Source organism: Hypanus sabinus, chromosome 10 (genome assembly GCF_030144855.1).
Source record: "Hypanus sabinus isolate sHypSab1 chromosome 10, sHypSab1.hap1, whole genome shotgun sequence".
Taxonomy (NCBI): Eukaryota; Metazoa; Chordata; class Chondrichthyes; order Myliobatiformes; family Dasyatidae; genus Hypanus; species Hypanus sabinus.
This window is the reverse complement of record NC_082715.1, coordinates 70489820-70506896: the sequence shown is the minus strand read 5'-3', so window position 1 is coordinate 70506896 and position 17077 is coordinate 70489820. Positions and strand designations below refer to the sequence as shown.

The window sequence follows — 17077 nt, the reverse complement described above, 5'->3', positions numbered from 1 at the left end:
TGTCCCACTCCCATCAGGGAGGAGCTTGTGTAGCATCCACACTAGGGCCACCAGATTAAAAACATTCAGGCTGATCAACACTAATCCACCCCTCCACACACCCAATCATCGTTACTTTATCATTTCCTGTCAGAATCGCCTTATGTACAGGCACTTCTGTGCACATTGTCACTTCATGAACTTACAGTTGAGCTATGTACAATGGCTATTTTATATATTTGTATTTATTGTGTGTTTTTTTATCTTATTGTGTTTTTCTTTGTGTTGCATCAGGTCTGGAGTAACAATTGCATCCTCCTCCTTTACAATTATGTACTAGAAAAGACATTAAACAATCTTGAATCCAGTGCCTTGCCGCATGTTACCAGAGTCACATGAAAAACTGTTGAGAGTGGTACCAAAATATTGATCAAAAGCTTCAGCTTGTAGTAATACCTTGAAGGGGAAAAAATAGCTTATCTACCCAACTGAACATGGGTACTAATCTTTTCATGCTTGGGGAACTGATCAAAAAGCATCAGATACGGTCATTGATATATCAGCCAATCAAAAAACTAGCTTCAGAAATTTTATTCATTTATTGATGATTTAGATTTATGCTTCGAGGTCATTGCCAGATGCAGAAGTACATGTATGTACAGGGGTTTGTACATCATTGAAATGCTCTGTTCACAGAGAGCTGTGGTGTGCCCATTCCTGAGTATGTTGAATGCAGAGAGGAATAGAGATCATAGAATATGAGGACTGAAGAGGAAAGTGGGCAATGGCACAGATCTGTTGGACTTGGACTGCAGTCTGGCCCTTTTGAAGTCATATTGTCATCTGCACAGGTGCAATAAAACTTACTTGCAGCAGCATTACAGGCTGCATGAAAGAAGAAAGAACAAAGAACCTAGAACAGTACAGTAGGGTATAGGCCCTTCAGCCCACAATAGCCTACTCAAAGGTCAATTTAATGCTTCCCTTGCACTTAACTCTCCATTTTTCTTTTACCTATCAGCCTATCTAAGAGTCTCTTAAATGTCCCTAAAGTGCTGGTGTCCACCACTACCCTGGCAACAGGTTTTATGCACCTATCACTCTGTGTAAAAAAGCTACTTTTGACATTTCCCCCCACCCCCTCGCCTATCTTCCAGCAATTGGAACAAAAGAAAGTCTATTGCAGGGCAAAGTGGTCATAGTGTTCCTGTTCTGTGTTAATGATTAGTGGTTATGCAGCTGGTTCAAGAACTGAATGATTGAAGGGAAGTAACTGTTTATGAACCCGTTCTCCCTTAAGTTACCACTGGAGACCGACTTCTTTGTATCCATGCTGAGTTGGGGGCCGGGCCCTCCCCTCTGTGCTGCACTCCTGTGTTCACTTGGGGGACAATAAGATGGATTCCCTTCCTCCTTGACTGCACCATTGCAAGATGAGGAACTGTTACACATTCTTGCAGGAAACCTGGCTCCAGGACAAAAGCCATGCACCATCAATCTATAGACCATGACACTCAGGGACTTGGGCTATATCATGTTTATTACTACTATTGTTATTTTTTGTGACTGTACATTTCTCTATTTTAATTATATGTGTTATATGCACCTTGCGCAGTTTGTAAATGTTGGTACTGTGTTTTTCACCCTGGCTTTGGAGAAACACTGCTTCATTTAGCTGTATTCATGTATGTAGTGTAATGACAATTAAACTTCATCTTGAACTTAACCAATATTTTGGCCATCACTCCCAACTGTTCTTTATGCATATTCTGTAAAGCGTGTTGAGGTTTCTACGCCTCCTGCCCAATGGGAGCTGTGAGAAGATGGCAGGGCTCAGATGGTGGGGATCATTAGTAATGGGTGTTGCCTTCTTGAGGAGGTACTTCATGCAGGTACTGCTGATGGTGAGGAGGGATGAGCCTGTGATGAATTCAGCAATGTTTATGACTTTCTGCAGCTTCTTACATTTCTGTGCATTAAAATCGCTGTACCAGACCATGAGGCAAAAAGTCAGGATGCTTTTAACAGTACATCTGTGGAAGTTGGTTGGAGTTGCAAATGGCAAATCATTTGTGTGAAAAAGAAATATCTAGACCTTTGTTATATGGGGCATAGAATGGCAAGATGGAATTTACTTTGGACAAATATGAGGGGTTGCACTTTGATAAGTGAACTCAGGGCAGGACATACACGGAGAATACACAGTATTCTGTGTATTGTGGACTACGGGGACTCGTTTTCCAATGGCATTCTGCAGATATTCCCTTCTGTCCCACTCCGCAGCTCCTGCCAAAAGACTCCAAACCAGACTAAGGTCCTTCAGAAAGCTTCCCCACAGCTCTCTAGAACCTTCTCTCACATCCCACAATCCTGACTGGCTGTCTCCTAAGTTCTAACTGACTTGTTAGACTTCTGACTTCCCTCAACCTATTCTCATAAGGCATGCTCCCCAATCCAGGCAACATCCTTGTAAATCTTCTCTGCACCCTTTCTATGGTTTCCACATCCTCCTTTAGTGAGGTGACCAGAACTGAGCCCAGTACTCCAATTGGGGTCTGACCATGTCCTATATAGCTGCAACATTACCTCTTGGCTCCTAAACTTAATCCCATGATTGCTGAAGGTCAAATACACTATAGGCCTTCTTAACCACAGAGTCAACCTGCATAGCTGCTTTGAACATCCTATGGACTCAGACCCCAAGATCCCTCTGATCCTCCACACTGCCAAGAGTCTTACCATTAATACTATATGATTGCAGTCTTTTCCCCTGGGGAGAGGAGCCCGAAACTAGATAGTATGGATTTCAGGTGAGAGGGGCAAGATTTAAAAGGGACCTGTGGGGCAAGTTTTTTGACATAAAGTGTGGTCTATGAAATGAACGGCCAGAAGAAGTGATAGAGACAGGTACAAATATAGTTTTTATATGCACAGGCAGATGGATTAGGAAAGGTTTAGAGGGATATGTTTCAAATGCCAGCAACTAATTCAGGCAGGCAATTTGGTTAACATGAATGAGTTGGGCCAAATGGCCTGTTTCCATGCTGTATGATTCTGTGACTCTAATTCAATCGATAGCTAGTGGATTTATGTTTGAGCATTGGAGTAAAGGGATGCATGTCTGCTCAAGGACTGCACCACACTTTAACAGTGCTCTCCCCATGAGACCAACACAAAATCAAGTTTAATGTTTATGGAAGAATATTAAACTGAAATGAACAGAATCAAAATGTCAAATGCACATGAACTTCAGCTAACAATGAAATTTATAAAAAGCCAGCCATGAATTAGGATCTCCTGATTACACAGAGAATGTCAGAAAGTTTATTTTGTTTTAATCTGTAGCAAAAGATTGAAGTACAACATAGTAAGTCAAATGTCATATTTTAATTTACTGGCATCAAAATTGACTTTGTTTTTTACTATAATGAACTTTTTCTTACTTTTGCTTTTATTTTAATTGAATTCTCTTGTAAAAATTGTGTGCATTTTGTGCATGTGCTGCTGCAATTAAGTTTTTCATTGCACTTGTGTATACATGTATTTGTGTATATGACAATAAACTCAACTTTGTCAAAAACTGTGAGATACTGGTAATTTAACAGGACATTCAAGGCAAGTGATTCTTATCTCTGATTGAGTGTGCAGTTAAGGCTGTTCACACAATATTGATCAGATTATTACCACTCCAACACATTTCACATCTACGGCTGAATTGCGAATTTTCTATCTTAAATTGATCTTTAAACTTGGATTAAATTGAAGAGCTGTACTGGTAATCATGTGTCAATTTTTTTGTCCTGAACTTGCTGATGTTTAGAAAAAGCACTTTCAGAATAGTAAAGATAGAAAATATTAACGATTAGCTTCATTTGTCACATATACATTGCATCAATACATCAAAATATACAGTGAAATGCGTCATTTGTATCAACAAACAACAGTCCCAGGATGTTTTGGGGACATGTGTTTGTGTGAATATTGTGTGTTTTTTATCATTTTTTTGGCACAGTATCACATCCAGAGTAACAAATATTCTGTACTTGAGTACTAGAAATGACATTACACAATCTTAAATCCTGCATTTTGAAACATTGAAGCATTATATAAATGCATCATATAAAGCAATGACCAACAGAGTCCGGAGATATGCTGCAGGCAGTCTGCAAGTCTCATATGCTTCTAGCATCAACACAACATGCCCCCAACTTATTAACCCTTACATACTGTTCAGGTCAAATTTGACCCGTTTTGACATTTGACAGCAGTAAAAGAACCCTAAATGCCATCTTTTTTGATAAAATTTGATGACTTTTCCTGAAGTGACCCAAAATTTTATACCTTTGTATGGGTGCTACAAATTTTTGTACATTGAGGCTATTCCAGGTCAAATTTGACCTGTATCTATTGAAATAGATTTTAGATCTCTGAAACATTAATTAAGGATTAATCACCCATTTATTAATGTCAGAAAGGCTATTGAAACATTCTAAATAGATCTGTGGTTCAAAATTTAGTATGAACCCTTGTTATGAGGGGATTCTTGGGTCGACCCAGACAATACTGTGAAGGTATAGAAACATAGAAAACCTACAGCACAGTACAGGCCCTTTGGCCCACAAAGTTGTGCCAAACATATCCCTACCTTAGAAATTACTAAGCTTACCCATTCCCTCTATTTTTCTAAGCTCCATGTACCTATCCAAAAGTCTCTTAAAAGACCCTATCATATCCACCTCCACCACCGTTGCTGGTGCCATTCCACGTACTCACCATCTCTGAGTAAAAAACTTACACCTGACATCTCTGTACCTACTCTGTAGCACCTTAAACCTGTGTCCTCTTGTGGCAATCATTTCAGCCCTGGGAAAAAGCTTCTGACTATCCACACGATCAATGCCTCTCATCACCTTATACACCTCTATCAGGTCACCTCTCATCCTCCGTCACTCCAAGGTGAAAAGGCCGAGTTCACTCAACCTATTCTCATAAGGCATGCTCCCCAATCCAGGCAACATCCTTGTAAATCTCCTCTCCTCTTTTCAATGGCTTCCACATCCTTCCTGTAGTGAGGCAACCAGAACTGAGTACAGTACTCCAAGTGGGGTCTGACCCCACTTGGGATACTGATCAGTATGTAAGGGTTAAATCCCAATCTGTATGTCTTTTGGAATGGGGGAAGAAACCAGAGCACCCAGAGGAAACCCAAGCTGTCATGTGGAGAGTGCACAATCTCGTTACAGACAGTGATGAGAACTGATCCCTGATTTTGCAGCTGGTGGTGTGAAGTGTTGCACTAACCAGTATGCTACCATGTTGCCCTATGTGGGCAAATATGACCAAATGGACCATTGGCATGGTCTCGGCCTGAAACATCAATTGTCCCTTTCCGTCCATAGAGACTGCCTGACTCCTCCACCTCCTCAGAACAGGCTGGTTGGTCTAAGCAGTAAGACCATCCCAAGACAGTGTTGGCAATCACGAAGAAGACACAACAGCAGCTATACTTCATTAGAAGTTTAGAAATTCCCTATGTTACCAAATACTCTTGCAAATTTCTACAAATGTGCAATGAAAAACACACTGCTTGGTTGGCAGGCTCCAAAGCACAGGAGCAAAAGAAGCTGCAGGTGGTTGTAAGCTCAGCCCGTTCCATCACCCTCCCCACTGTCAAGGGCATCTTCAAAAGGCAGTGTCTCAAGAGGGAAGTGTCCGTCACTGCACATCCTCAGCATCTGGGACATGTGCTATTTCATTATTACCACAAGGGAGGAGGTGCAGGAGCCTAAAGACCCAGACTCAATAATTCAGCAACAGCTTCTTGCCCCCCGCATCATCAGATTTCTGTGAATTCATGAACACTAATTCGCTATTCCTCTTTTGCATTGCTTACTTATTTTTGTAACTTACAGACTCTAACATCTTTATGTTGTGCACTGTACTGAAGGCACATAACAATACATTTCATGACATACAGTATGTTAATGATAATGATTCTGATCCAAGATCAACATCCTCAGAAACTGATGGCACCTTTCTAACTGCTTCACAAATGGAAAAGGCAAAAACATAGCTCAAGATTAGCTGACTGTCATTTTAGTATCAATGACTACTCAGGAAATTAGCATGAGTGTGCCACATCCAAGTTTTCAATATTCATAAAGCCCTTAAATGCACATGTTTAATTAGACTTGTTTACCATCTTTGTGCTGGAATCATGAATACATGATTCACTGACATCACTGCTAATTAATTCTCCTACATCTCTTATATGATTACACATCTCATTAATATTCAACACACATTCAGAGTGTATTAATAGCTTCTGAAATGCACGTTCATTTAATTAGCAATGTAGGTAATATGCTCACTCAACATAATTTTTCATTTAATTTGTTTCACCAATACATATCCAAGGAATACACTCTGGCAAAAAAGTATAATCTGAATGAGATGATACAATAATATCAAATGTCACCTGTAATCTTTTGTAAAATATAAAAATTCTCATTTCTCTTACTCATATTTCCATTTTAAATAAAAAGCCAAGCTTACTTTTTTACCTTCTCTTCACAGGAGTAGAGAATTATCAATCTTCAACAAAATATCTTGTCAGCAAAATGATTTTAGGAAGTCAGCTCTTTCACCTCAACTGCGCCAGTAATTTGGGGAACAGGGATTCGTTATGAATATAAAAATGAGTTTAATCATGTCGTAAGTAATGAGGATTAAACTGTCTAACGAGGACTAAGATCATGCCTTGGTTAAAGGATTTACTTCACACCAAATAGAAGTATCAACATTATCCGACTTTGGACATAAGTATTTTCCAGAATTAAAGTTTAAAACATTAGCTTTATTCATCACACACATATCAAAACAGACAGTGAAATACATCACATGTGAAAATGCCTGGCACTGCCTAAGGAAGTGCTGGGGGCAGCCCACAAATATAGCCAAGTTTCTGGTGCCAATAATAGCAACTCACAAACCTTAACCTGTACATCTGTGGAATGTGGGAGGAAACCAGAGACCTGGACGAAACCCACACGATCACAGGAAGAATGTACAAATGCCATACAGATAGCAATGGGAACTGAACCCTGATCAATGATCAGTGGCGCTGTAAACTGTTGTGCTAACTGTTATGCTACATGTCGTGAAAATGACAATAAACCTCAGGTAAAAGTGTAAATATTTTTCCATTTAATGTACTTACATGCAGCAATTGAAGAGACAGTGTGGGCATGTTAACATGGTATGTCCAAAGGATGCACCAGGTAAGGTTATTCAGATGCCTCAGTTCAGGATATCAATGAGAATCAGATTAAAAGAAAACACCAAAAAAAAACTAAAGGAATACCCACACAAAATGCTGGAGAAAGTCAGCAGGTCAGGCAGCACATATGAAGAGCAATAACTGTCAATATTTCTGGCTGAGACCCTTGGTCTCAATACTTTGATGCAGCGATAAAGAAGGCAGGACAGCAACTGTACTGTACTTTTTTAGGAGTTTGAAGAGATTTGGTATGTCAACAAAAGCACTCAAAAACTTATATAGTAAACCGTAAAGAGCATTCTGACAGGCTACATCACTGTCTGGTATTGGGGTGGGGGTTGGGGGGGCTACTGCACTGGACCAAAAGAAGCTGCAGAGAGTTGTAAATTTAGCCGGCTCCATCTTGGTAACTAGCCTACAAAGTACCCAGGACAAATTCAAGGAGCAGTGTCTCAGAAAGGCAGCATCCATTATTAAGGGTCTCCAGCAACCAAGGAATGAATGCCCTTTACTTGTTGTTACCATCAGGTAGGAGGTACAGAAGCCTGAAGGCACACACTCAGTGATTCAGGAACAGCTTCTTCTTATCTGCCATCGATTCCTAAATGGACCTTGAACACTACCTAACTTTTTAAATATGTATTATTTTTGTTTTGGCATGATTTAAAATCTATCCAACATACATATGCTACAATAGTATTACTTATTTTTTTAGTTTTACTTTTTATCTTCTATATTATGATTTGCATTGAACTGCTGCTGCTAAGTTAACAAATTTCACGTCGCATGCCGATGATAATGAACCTGATTCTGATCCTGATTGAATCATCAGGGTTGGAAAGGAAGAGAGAAGATGCCAGAATAAGAAGTTTGGGTGGTGGGGGGGGGGGGGGGGGTGGAGGGGTGGAGGAGAAGGAGTATAAGCTGGCAAGTGATAGGTGAGACCAGGTGGGGAGAAGATGGGATGAAGTAAGAAGCTGAGAGGTGATAGGTGGAAAAGATAAAGAGCTGAAGAGGAAGGAATCTGATTGGAGAGGACTTCTTTTTTCCAGGGTAGAATCGGCTAATACCAGTGAGCATAATATTAAACGGGGGAAAGTATGGGGGAATATCAGAGGTAAGTTTTTTTTTCCCCAGGGAGTTGTAAATACATTAGGGGTAGTGGTAGAAGCAGTCTTATTAGGGACACTTTGTCGATTTTCAGATGGACACATAGGTAAAAGAAAAATGGAGGGTTATAAGGAAGGGAAGGAATAGATTGATTTTTGAATAGGTTAAGAGGTTGGCACAACATCATGGGCCAAAGTGCCTGTACTGTGCTCTAGTGTTCCATGTTCTAATCAACATAAAGCTATATATTAATAATGTAGAAGATGTTGGTGAGCACTAAGTGGTGAAGCTTACAAGGGCCACTGGCAGAATTTGGTAGCTTGAGTACTGCTGAACTTTTCTGCAACCGATATAGTGGATGATACATCAGATGTACATTAAGGGCCGAAGTGTCAGTACTGTCCTAAACTGTTTCTATGTTTCTGAAATAGCACAATTTACATCATGTCCCAACCTGAAGACTGTTTCCACACCTCCCCCTCCCCCACCAGCAGCCCGATAATTTCAAGGGCAGAGAACTCATCGAAAGAGATGAGGTCTGACAGTTTTTCAGGGGCATGCATTCCCCTGGAAATAGACAGAAACTGGACCTTTCAATGAAGATTAGCTGTCTGAAAAAGATAACTACTCAATAGAATGATGGATTAATTGTGCTGGAAATTGGAAACAATCTCAAAGACAAATCAGGGGTGATGGATGATTTTATCTTGGGTATTCTTGGAAACAGAACTGATGATAAAGGGTTACAGCTCGACCATGCACGAAGTTAATGAAGCAAAACAGTTCGTCGTGATGGAAGTCTCATGTTGTATGCTTATTCAAACAGCCACAGGGTGAAGGAGCTTATAGAGTCATAAAGAACACAACCGAACAGAAATCAGTCTTTCAGCCCATCAAGACAATGCTGAACTAATATTCTGTCTAGTCCCATTGACTCACACTTAGACAGTAGACCACCATAACCCTTCCATTATTGTGCCTATCCAAATTTCTTTTAAATGTTGCAATCAAAACCATGTTCACTAGCAATTCATTCCACACTGTGTGAAGAAGTTCCCCTTAAATATTTCGCTTTTCACCCTTAACCTATAGCCTCTAGTCTCTCCCAAGCTCTGTCCGAAAAAAATCCTGTTTATATTTACGCTATGTATAACTCTCATAATTTTGGATATTTCTATCAAATCTCATTCTCCTTCACTGCATGAGAAAGTCTGCAGATGCTGGGAATCCAAAGAAACACATATAAAATGCTGGAGGAACTCAGCAAGTCAGGCAGCATCTACAGAGATGAATAGACAGTTGAGGTTTTGAGCCAAGACCCTTCATAGGGACTGGAAAGGAAGGGGGAAATATAAAAAAAGGTGGAGTGAGGAGAAGGAGAGTGAGGAAGTAGGGAAGATAAAGGGCTGGAGAGAAAGGAATCTGAGAGGAGAGGAGAGTCGACCATAGGAGAAAGGGAAGAAAGGGGGGACCCAGGTGGACATGATTGGCAAGTGAGAAGAGTTATGAGGCCTGAGTGGGGACAGAAGAAGAGGAGAGAGGAGATTTTTTTTTACCAGAAGGAGAAATCGCCATTCATGCCATCAGGTTGGACAGTATATAACAGTATATATTGCCATTTCACCCTGAGAGTGGCCTCATTTTGGCACAAGAGGCAGCCATAGACCAACATTTCAGAATGGGAATGTGAATCAGATTTGGCCACTGGGAAGTTCTGCTTCTGGTGGATGGAGCTGAGGTGCTCATCAATCCCGTCCCCTATTTACAATGGGCCTCATCAATATAGAGGAGACTGCATTGGGAGCACCAGACAGAATAGATAGCACCAGCAGATTCACAGGTGAAGTATTGCCTCATCTGGAAGGGCTGTTTTGGGCCCTGAAAAGAGGTGAGGGACCAGGTGAACGGCCAGGTGCAGCACTTCGGCCACCTGCAGGGATATGTGCTGGGAGGGCGATTAGTGGGCAGGGATGAAGGGACAAGGCGATCACTGAAGAAGCGATCCCTGCAGAAAGCAGAGAGAACAAGGGAGGTAAAGATATGGTGATACGATCCCTTTAAAGATGGCAGAAGTTGCGGAGGATGATGTGTTACATGCAGAGACTCATAGGGTAATAGGTAAGGTCAAGAGGAACTCTATCACCGTTAAGGCAGCAGAAAGAAACATCCTGTTCTATTCAACTTTTCCATAAAACTCAGGTCCTCAAGTCCCAGTAACATCCTTATAAATTTTCTATTTCTCATTCTTTTTGATATCTTACCTGTAGGTCAATGAGCAGCACTTTAAAAAAATACTCCTAATTTGATTTTACTAATGTCTTATGCAACTTCAGCATAATATCCTAACTTCTGTATTCAGCATTCTGATTTATGAAGGCCAATGTGTCAAAAGCTTTCCTTACAACCCTATCTACCTGTGATGCTACTTTCAAGAAATTTTGGATCTGTATTTCCAGATCCCTCTGATCTACTTAATTCCTCGGTCCCCTACCGTTCACTGTGAAAGTCTTATCCTGGTTTGTCCTCCCAATGTGCAACACCTCCCACTTGAATTTAAATTCTATCTGCCATTTTCAGCTAATTTTTCCACCTGGTCCAAATACTGCTTTGATAACCTTCCTCACTGTGCACTACAGCCCCAATGTTGGTGTCATCCACAAAACTGCTAATCCTTTACACCACATTATTACTTAAGAAGTTTTACTGTTATAAAACTTTTGAACAGCTCCTTGGTACAATATAATGGACTCCTGACCTCATCTTCTCTTCATAATCTTGTACTTTTACTATCTACCTGAGCTGCACTATAACACTTCATTCTACATTGTTATGGTTTTTCCTTGTACTACCTCCAAGTTCAAAGTTGATTTATTATCAAAGTATGTGTATGTCACCGTATACCACCCTGAGATTAATTTTCTTGCCAACATTCATAGTAGAATGAAGTACAATAGGATCAAAGAAAAACTACACATGAAGTCTGAAAAAGAACCAATGTGCAAATGAAGATGAATTAAGCAAACACAAAAAATACATAAATAAATAAATAATAGACAAACAAAGAAATAAATACTGAGAGTATGAGTTGTAGAGTTCTTGAAAGGTTGTGGAATCAGTTCAGAGTTGTAATGAGTGAAGTTATCCACAGTGGTTCAGGAGTCTGATGGTTCAAGGGTAATAACTGTTCCTGAACCTAGAGGGTGGGACTGAAGCCCCCGGTACCTCCTGCCTGATGGCAGCAGTGAGAAAAGAGCATGGCCTGTTTTAGTGAATTGATTTAGATGACAGAATACAAAAGAAGTTTTTCACTGTGCCTCAGTAAATGTCACAAAAGCAAACTAATTTACTCCTCCATCACCCCTGACTAATAAACAAGACATAGAACATAAAACAGTACAGCACAGTTTGGTCCATGATGTTGTTCCCACCTTTTAACCTACACCAAGATCAATCCAACACTTCCCTCCCACATAGCCCTCCATTTATCTTCTTCATTTTCTCATCCATGGGCGTATAGAGTCTTTTAAATGTTCCTAATGCCTCTACCATCACCCCTGGGAGTGCGTTCCATGCCCCCACCACTCTCTGTGTTAAAAACTTGCTTCTGACATCCCTCTATACTTTCCTCCAAACACCTTAAAATTATGCTCCCCTTGCAATCGCCATTTCTGCCCCCAAGAAAGGTTTCTGGCAGCCCACTAGAGCTATGGCTCTTATTGTCTGGGCACATAACTGAGCAAAATGTATTCGAGGAAACAGTGTATGCTGAGTAAACCCTCAGCATCCCACCACAACAAGGGTAGCTGGCTGTAATTCAATGAAATTTCTCTATGGCTGCTGGTGTGTTTCCCTCAGTGACTCCATCTCCCTCTTGACAATGGCTGAGAGATTGACAGTTCAAAGCAGATTAATTCTGTTGAGACTCAGTTCTATTTTAATTACTGGAATGATGATCGAGGATTCTACAGTGAAATAAATCAACCTCTATCATTTTAGCCTTTTCACATCACCAGGCATGCAGTGAGGGGAAAAATTGGTGTTTGAAGATAGAATCACTGCTTTCAAAGTTCAAAGGTTCTGACCACACGTTAGATCATGAGTTGTGAATGGAATGAGTAATTTCCTTCTCAGGTATTCCATTGTGCAATGGAAGCTGAGAATTGCCAGGAGTTTTGTGGTGTTGATCGACAGAATATAAAAATCAAACATAAAAATCTGTATTGCACAGAACATACGCTCGGTCACCACTTTATTGCATACATCCTGTACCCAGTGAAGTGCCCACTCAGTTTATGTTCATGGTCTTCTGACGCTATAGCCGAATCACTTCAAGGTTCAACACACACATACTTCTGGAGGAACTCCACAGATCAGACAGCATCCATGGAATAAGCAGTCGATGTTCAGGTCAATAAGCCTTATCAGGACTGTAAAGGAAGTGGGAAGACTCCAGAATAAGAAAGTGAGAGGAGGAGAAAGAGAAGAAACTAGGTGATAGGTGAAGCCAAGTGGGTAAAGAGCTGGAGAAGCAGGGATCTGATAGGGGAGGAGAAAGGACTGTGGGATAAAGTGAAGAAATAGAGGCACCAAGGGGTGGTGATAGGTAAGTGAAGAGAAAGAGTGAGAGGCCAGAGTGGGGAAAAGAAGACAGAAGAGAAAAAAATACCAGAAGAAGAAATTGATCTTCATACCATTAGGTTGGAGGCTACCTTGATGAAATATGAGGCATTGTTCCTCGTCCTGAAAGCAGCCTCATCCTGGTAAAAGAGACCAATGTGTCAGAATAGGAATGACTACTGGAAAATTCCGTTTTCAGCAGATAAAGCAAATGAGATGGACTTCAAGGTTCGACATGCTGTGCATTGAGAGATGTTCTTCTTCACACCACAGTTGTAATGTGTGGTTATTTGAGTTAGTCATCTTTCTGTCAATTTTAACCAGTCTGGCCTTTCTCCTCTGACCTCTCTCATTGTCAAGCCATTTTTGCCCACAGAACTGCCATTGATTGGAGGTTGTTTGATTTTTGCTCCATTCACTGTAAACTCCGGAGTCTGATGTGTGTGAAAATCCCAAAATATATGTAGTTTCTGAGATACTCAAGCCAAACTATCTGGTACCAACAATCATTTCACAGTCAAAGTCACTTAGATCATATTTCTTGGTCTGGACCATGTCAGCATGCTTACATGCACTGAGTTACTGCCACATGTTTGGCTGATTAAACGCTTGCATTAATAAACAGGTGAACTGGTGACCCTAATAAAGTGGCTACTGAGTGTAGAACAATACAGCACAGGAACACAACCTTTCACCCATAATGTTGTGTCATAGTAATGTGGTGAACTATGTGCCTGTCTGGACACGCCCCCTGCTGACTGTTCCTGTGGCTCCTCCCACAGGCCCCTGTATAAAAGCGATCTGAGGCCTGACGCTTGGCCTCAGTCTCCAGGACATAGTATGATGGACACTCACTCCTGGCTTCTTCTTCCAGTCAATAAAAGCCGATATCTCGCCTTACGTCTCAGTGTGAGTTATTGATGGTGCATCAAGTAATTCAATGAATGGCACTTAATAATTTGTGCCTGTAAATTGTCTATATCCCTCTATTCTCTGCAAGATCATGTGTCATTCTAAGAGTCTTTATCATATCAGCCTCCATCACCATCCCTGGCAGCGCACTCTATGTGCCGACTTCTTTCTCTCTAAAATAATTTGTTCCTCACATCTCGTTTGTACTTTCTTCTTCTCACCTTAAATGCACAGCTCTAGCATAAAGCATTTAATTTCAGGCAAGAAGATTCTGTCTATCCTATCAATGCCTCTCATGATTTTGTAAACTCTATCAGATCTTCCTTCAGCTTTTGCTGCTTCCGAGAAAATAACCCAACTTTATTCAAATCCTCCTTAGAGCATATGTCCTCTAATCCAGGCAGCATCCTGGTAAAACTCCTCTGCACCTTCTCCAAAGCCTCCACATCCTTCTTTTAATAGGGAGACCAGAAGTGAATGTATACTCCATACACAACCTAACCAGAATTTTGTAAAGCTTCAGTATAACTTCCCAACTCTTGAAATCAGTGGCTTGACTAATAAAAACAAGCATGCCATTCATTTTCTTTACCACTTTATCAACTTGTGAGTCACTTTTAAATGATATGCACTTGGACCCAAAGGGCCCTCTGTGCATCCTGACATTTTCTGATGAAAAATATCAGGAAATGTCCTGAATTTTGAGAAGTTAGTATAATAGTAAAACTCAAGTCATCTATCTCCTTCAGGATTTCGCCATTGTGAACTCAAGCAGTTTCTGTATAAAATACATTGGACCAAGCCAGACTTTCACACAGAGTTCAGGGTCCTACACACATAAGATGTGAAAGCACTGGTGTAGTCCCTGTGGAGCCTATGATCGGCGGCCTCAGGAAAAGTTGGTCCAAGTATTTCTTGGGCTTCCAAAAGGAGAACTGAAGAAGGAAAGTTATCATCACTTGCATCCTTGTGTCAGGATGTCAGGGCTGCAGGATTGAATAAAGCCACAAAATGTCTCATCTAGTCTCCCAAGGTAATAAAAAAAGTTTTAAGAAATAAAGTTTTCTAACTAAATATCCTACTCGAAGAAAATCTTGGCACATTTAAAGCCAGTGACTCAGTTGAGTTTGACTGAGTCTATTAAAAATAATAAATATTTTTTCACAAAAACAGAGACACAAGAGTTTGCAGATTCTAACTTCTAAGCAACAGACAGGAAGCTGGAGGAACTCTATAGGCCAGGCAGCATCAGTGGGAAGCATTGAACAGTTGACAGTTTGTGATGAGATTCTTCATCTCCACTTAAAGATAGACAGGAGGTGAGGGCAAGGTATTGAGCAAGAGCTGGCAGGTGACAGGCAGATCCAGGTGAACAGAGATGATAGGCAAATAGAGGAGAAGAGGGTGGGAACAGGTGGATATGTCAGAGGGCTGCAGATTGTTGAATCTGATAGGAAAGTAAAGGCAGCATGGAACCGGATAAGGGAAATGGGGAGGCAAATGAGAACGACGGGGGAGGACACTCAGTGAGAAGGGTTGTATGGGTGATGGGGGACCAGGGTGGGTGTGGGAGGAACTGGATAGATCAAAAAGAGAGAGAGCAAGCAAAAACTTGAAAGTGAATAACTCAATGTTCATGCATTAACTGTACAGACTTGTTAATGAGTGTAGACCATCACATTTGTATGAGTAACTCTTTTTCAAAACTGAAAACTGCTTAACTTTCTGAACCACTTAATTGTTAACTTGTTTTTCTAGCATTTTTTATTTACCGTTTATCAAGTGTACGAGAAACTCCTTTATAAATTATCCATTTTTAAAATTCTGTAATGTTTTCAAAGGTGAGAGCTCTTGTGCCTGTACAAGCAAAGTATAATTAGTTATATAATTTACAAAGAAGATGCCACAGTGATCAAGTCGTTCACTACAAAAGTGTTTAAGCCAGAAGAAAATCCTGTGGAAACTCAAAAAGTGTTCATATAAATATCTGTCTGAGCTTGAATTGGATGAACTGTGGGTTGAACTTCTTCTTACGTAAACACCAAGGAACTGACGGTGGGCTTCTGGAAAGGGAAGTCAAGGGAACACACACCAGTTCTCATTGAAGTGTCAGCAGCTTCAGCTTCCAGAGTGTCAACTTCTCCGAAGATCTATCCTGGGCCCAATATGTTGACGCACTGATGAAGAAGATAAGCAGAGGTTATACTTCACTGGGAGTTTCAGGAAATTTTGGAGGTTACCAAAGACTCTAGCTACAGTGTATGTAATGAACTAAATGAGTGCAGGCACCTAATGCAGATAATGGGCTGCATTTTGATGATTGAAGCCTCCAACTCTTCATTTCCATTGTAAAACTCAAGATGATTGCCGTTACCTGTAATATATTCTATCTATCTCTCTATATATATAGTATTGTGGCGACCCATTTCCTGGCACATCCGAACCGGTTCACAATTAGATAGCCTACGGGGGTTTGCGAGCACAGAGCTTTGGAGTCTCTGCGCCACGGGGGGCAGGTTGAGGGAGGCTTAAAAGTGAGGCTGAGGATTTCGAATAAAGTTTTTTTCCTTCGACTGCAGTTACTGACTCCATGTCGTAATTTTAGCGCTGCGTGTAGCACACCGCTACAGTATTTCATATCTTGCACTGCACTGCTGGCTCATAAAACTACATTAATGAAGAGCACTTGATTAGCTCCTTTCCTGTTTACCGTTACCTCAGTTTTAGATACAACACTGAGTCATGTCATCTGCAGGAATTCTCTAATGACTCAGCAATGGTTGGGTGTATAAGCGGAGAATGGGAGGATGAATACAGGCCCCTGGTGGAGGACTTTATCAAATGGCACAAGCTGAATCATCAGCAGCTCAACATCAGTAAGACAAAGGAGATGGTGATGGATTTTAGGAAGACTAAGCCTGCACTTCTCCTTGCTACTATCGATAGTGAGGACATGGATGTGGTGAGGACATACAAGATGCTTGGGGTGCACCTGGATGACAGACTTGAGTGGATCACCAGCACAAAGGCTGTGTACAAGAAGGGCCAGAGTTGTCTTTACTTCCTAAGGAGACTGAGGTCCTTTGGGGTATGCAGGCCTCTCCTTCACATGTTCTACCAGTCTGTTGTTGCCGGTGCAATCTTCTATGCGGTGGTGTGCTGGGGCAATTGCATTAACGT

At 40.9% G+C, this 17077-nt stretch overlaps 1 protein-coding gene across 1 annotated transcript in view; it reads right to left on the bottom strand.

The window, feature by feature from the left end:
* The window catches only part of LOC132400744 (CUB and sushi domain-containing protein 1-like), a 2029389-nt gene that overhangs the window by 1668024 nt on the left and 344288 nt on the right, over positions 1–17077 (bottom strand). The gene's annotated exons all lie outside the window — the stretch shown is intronic.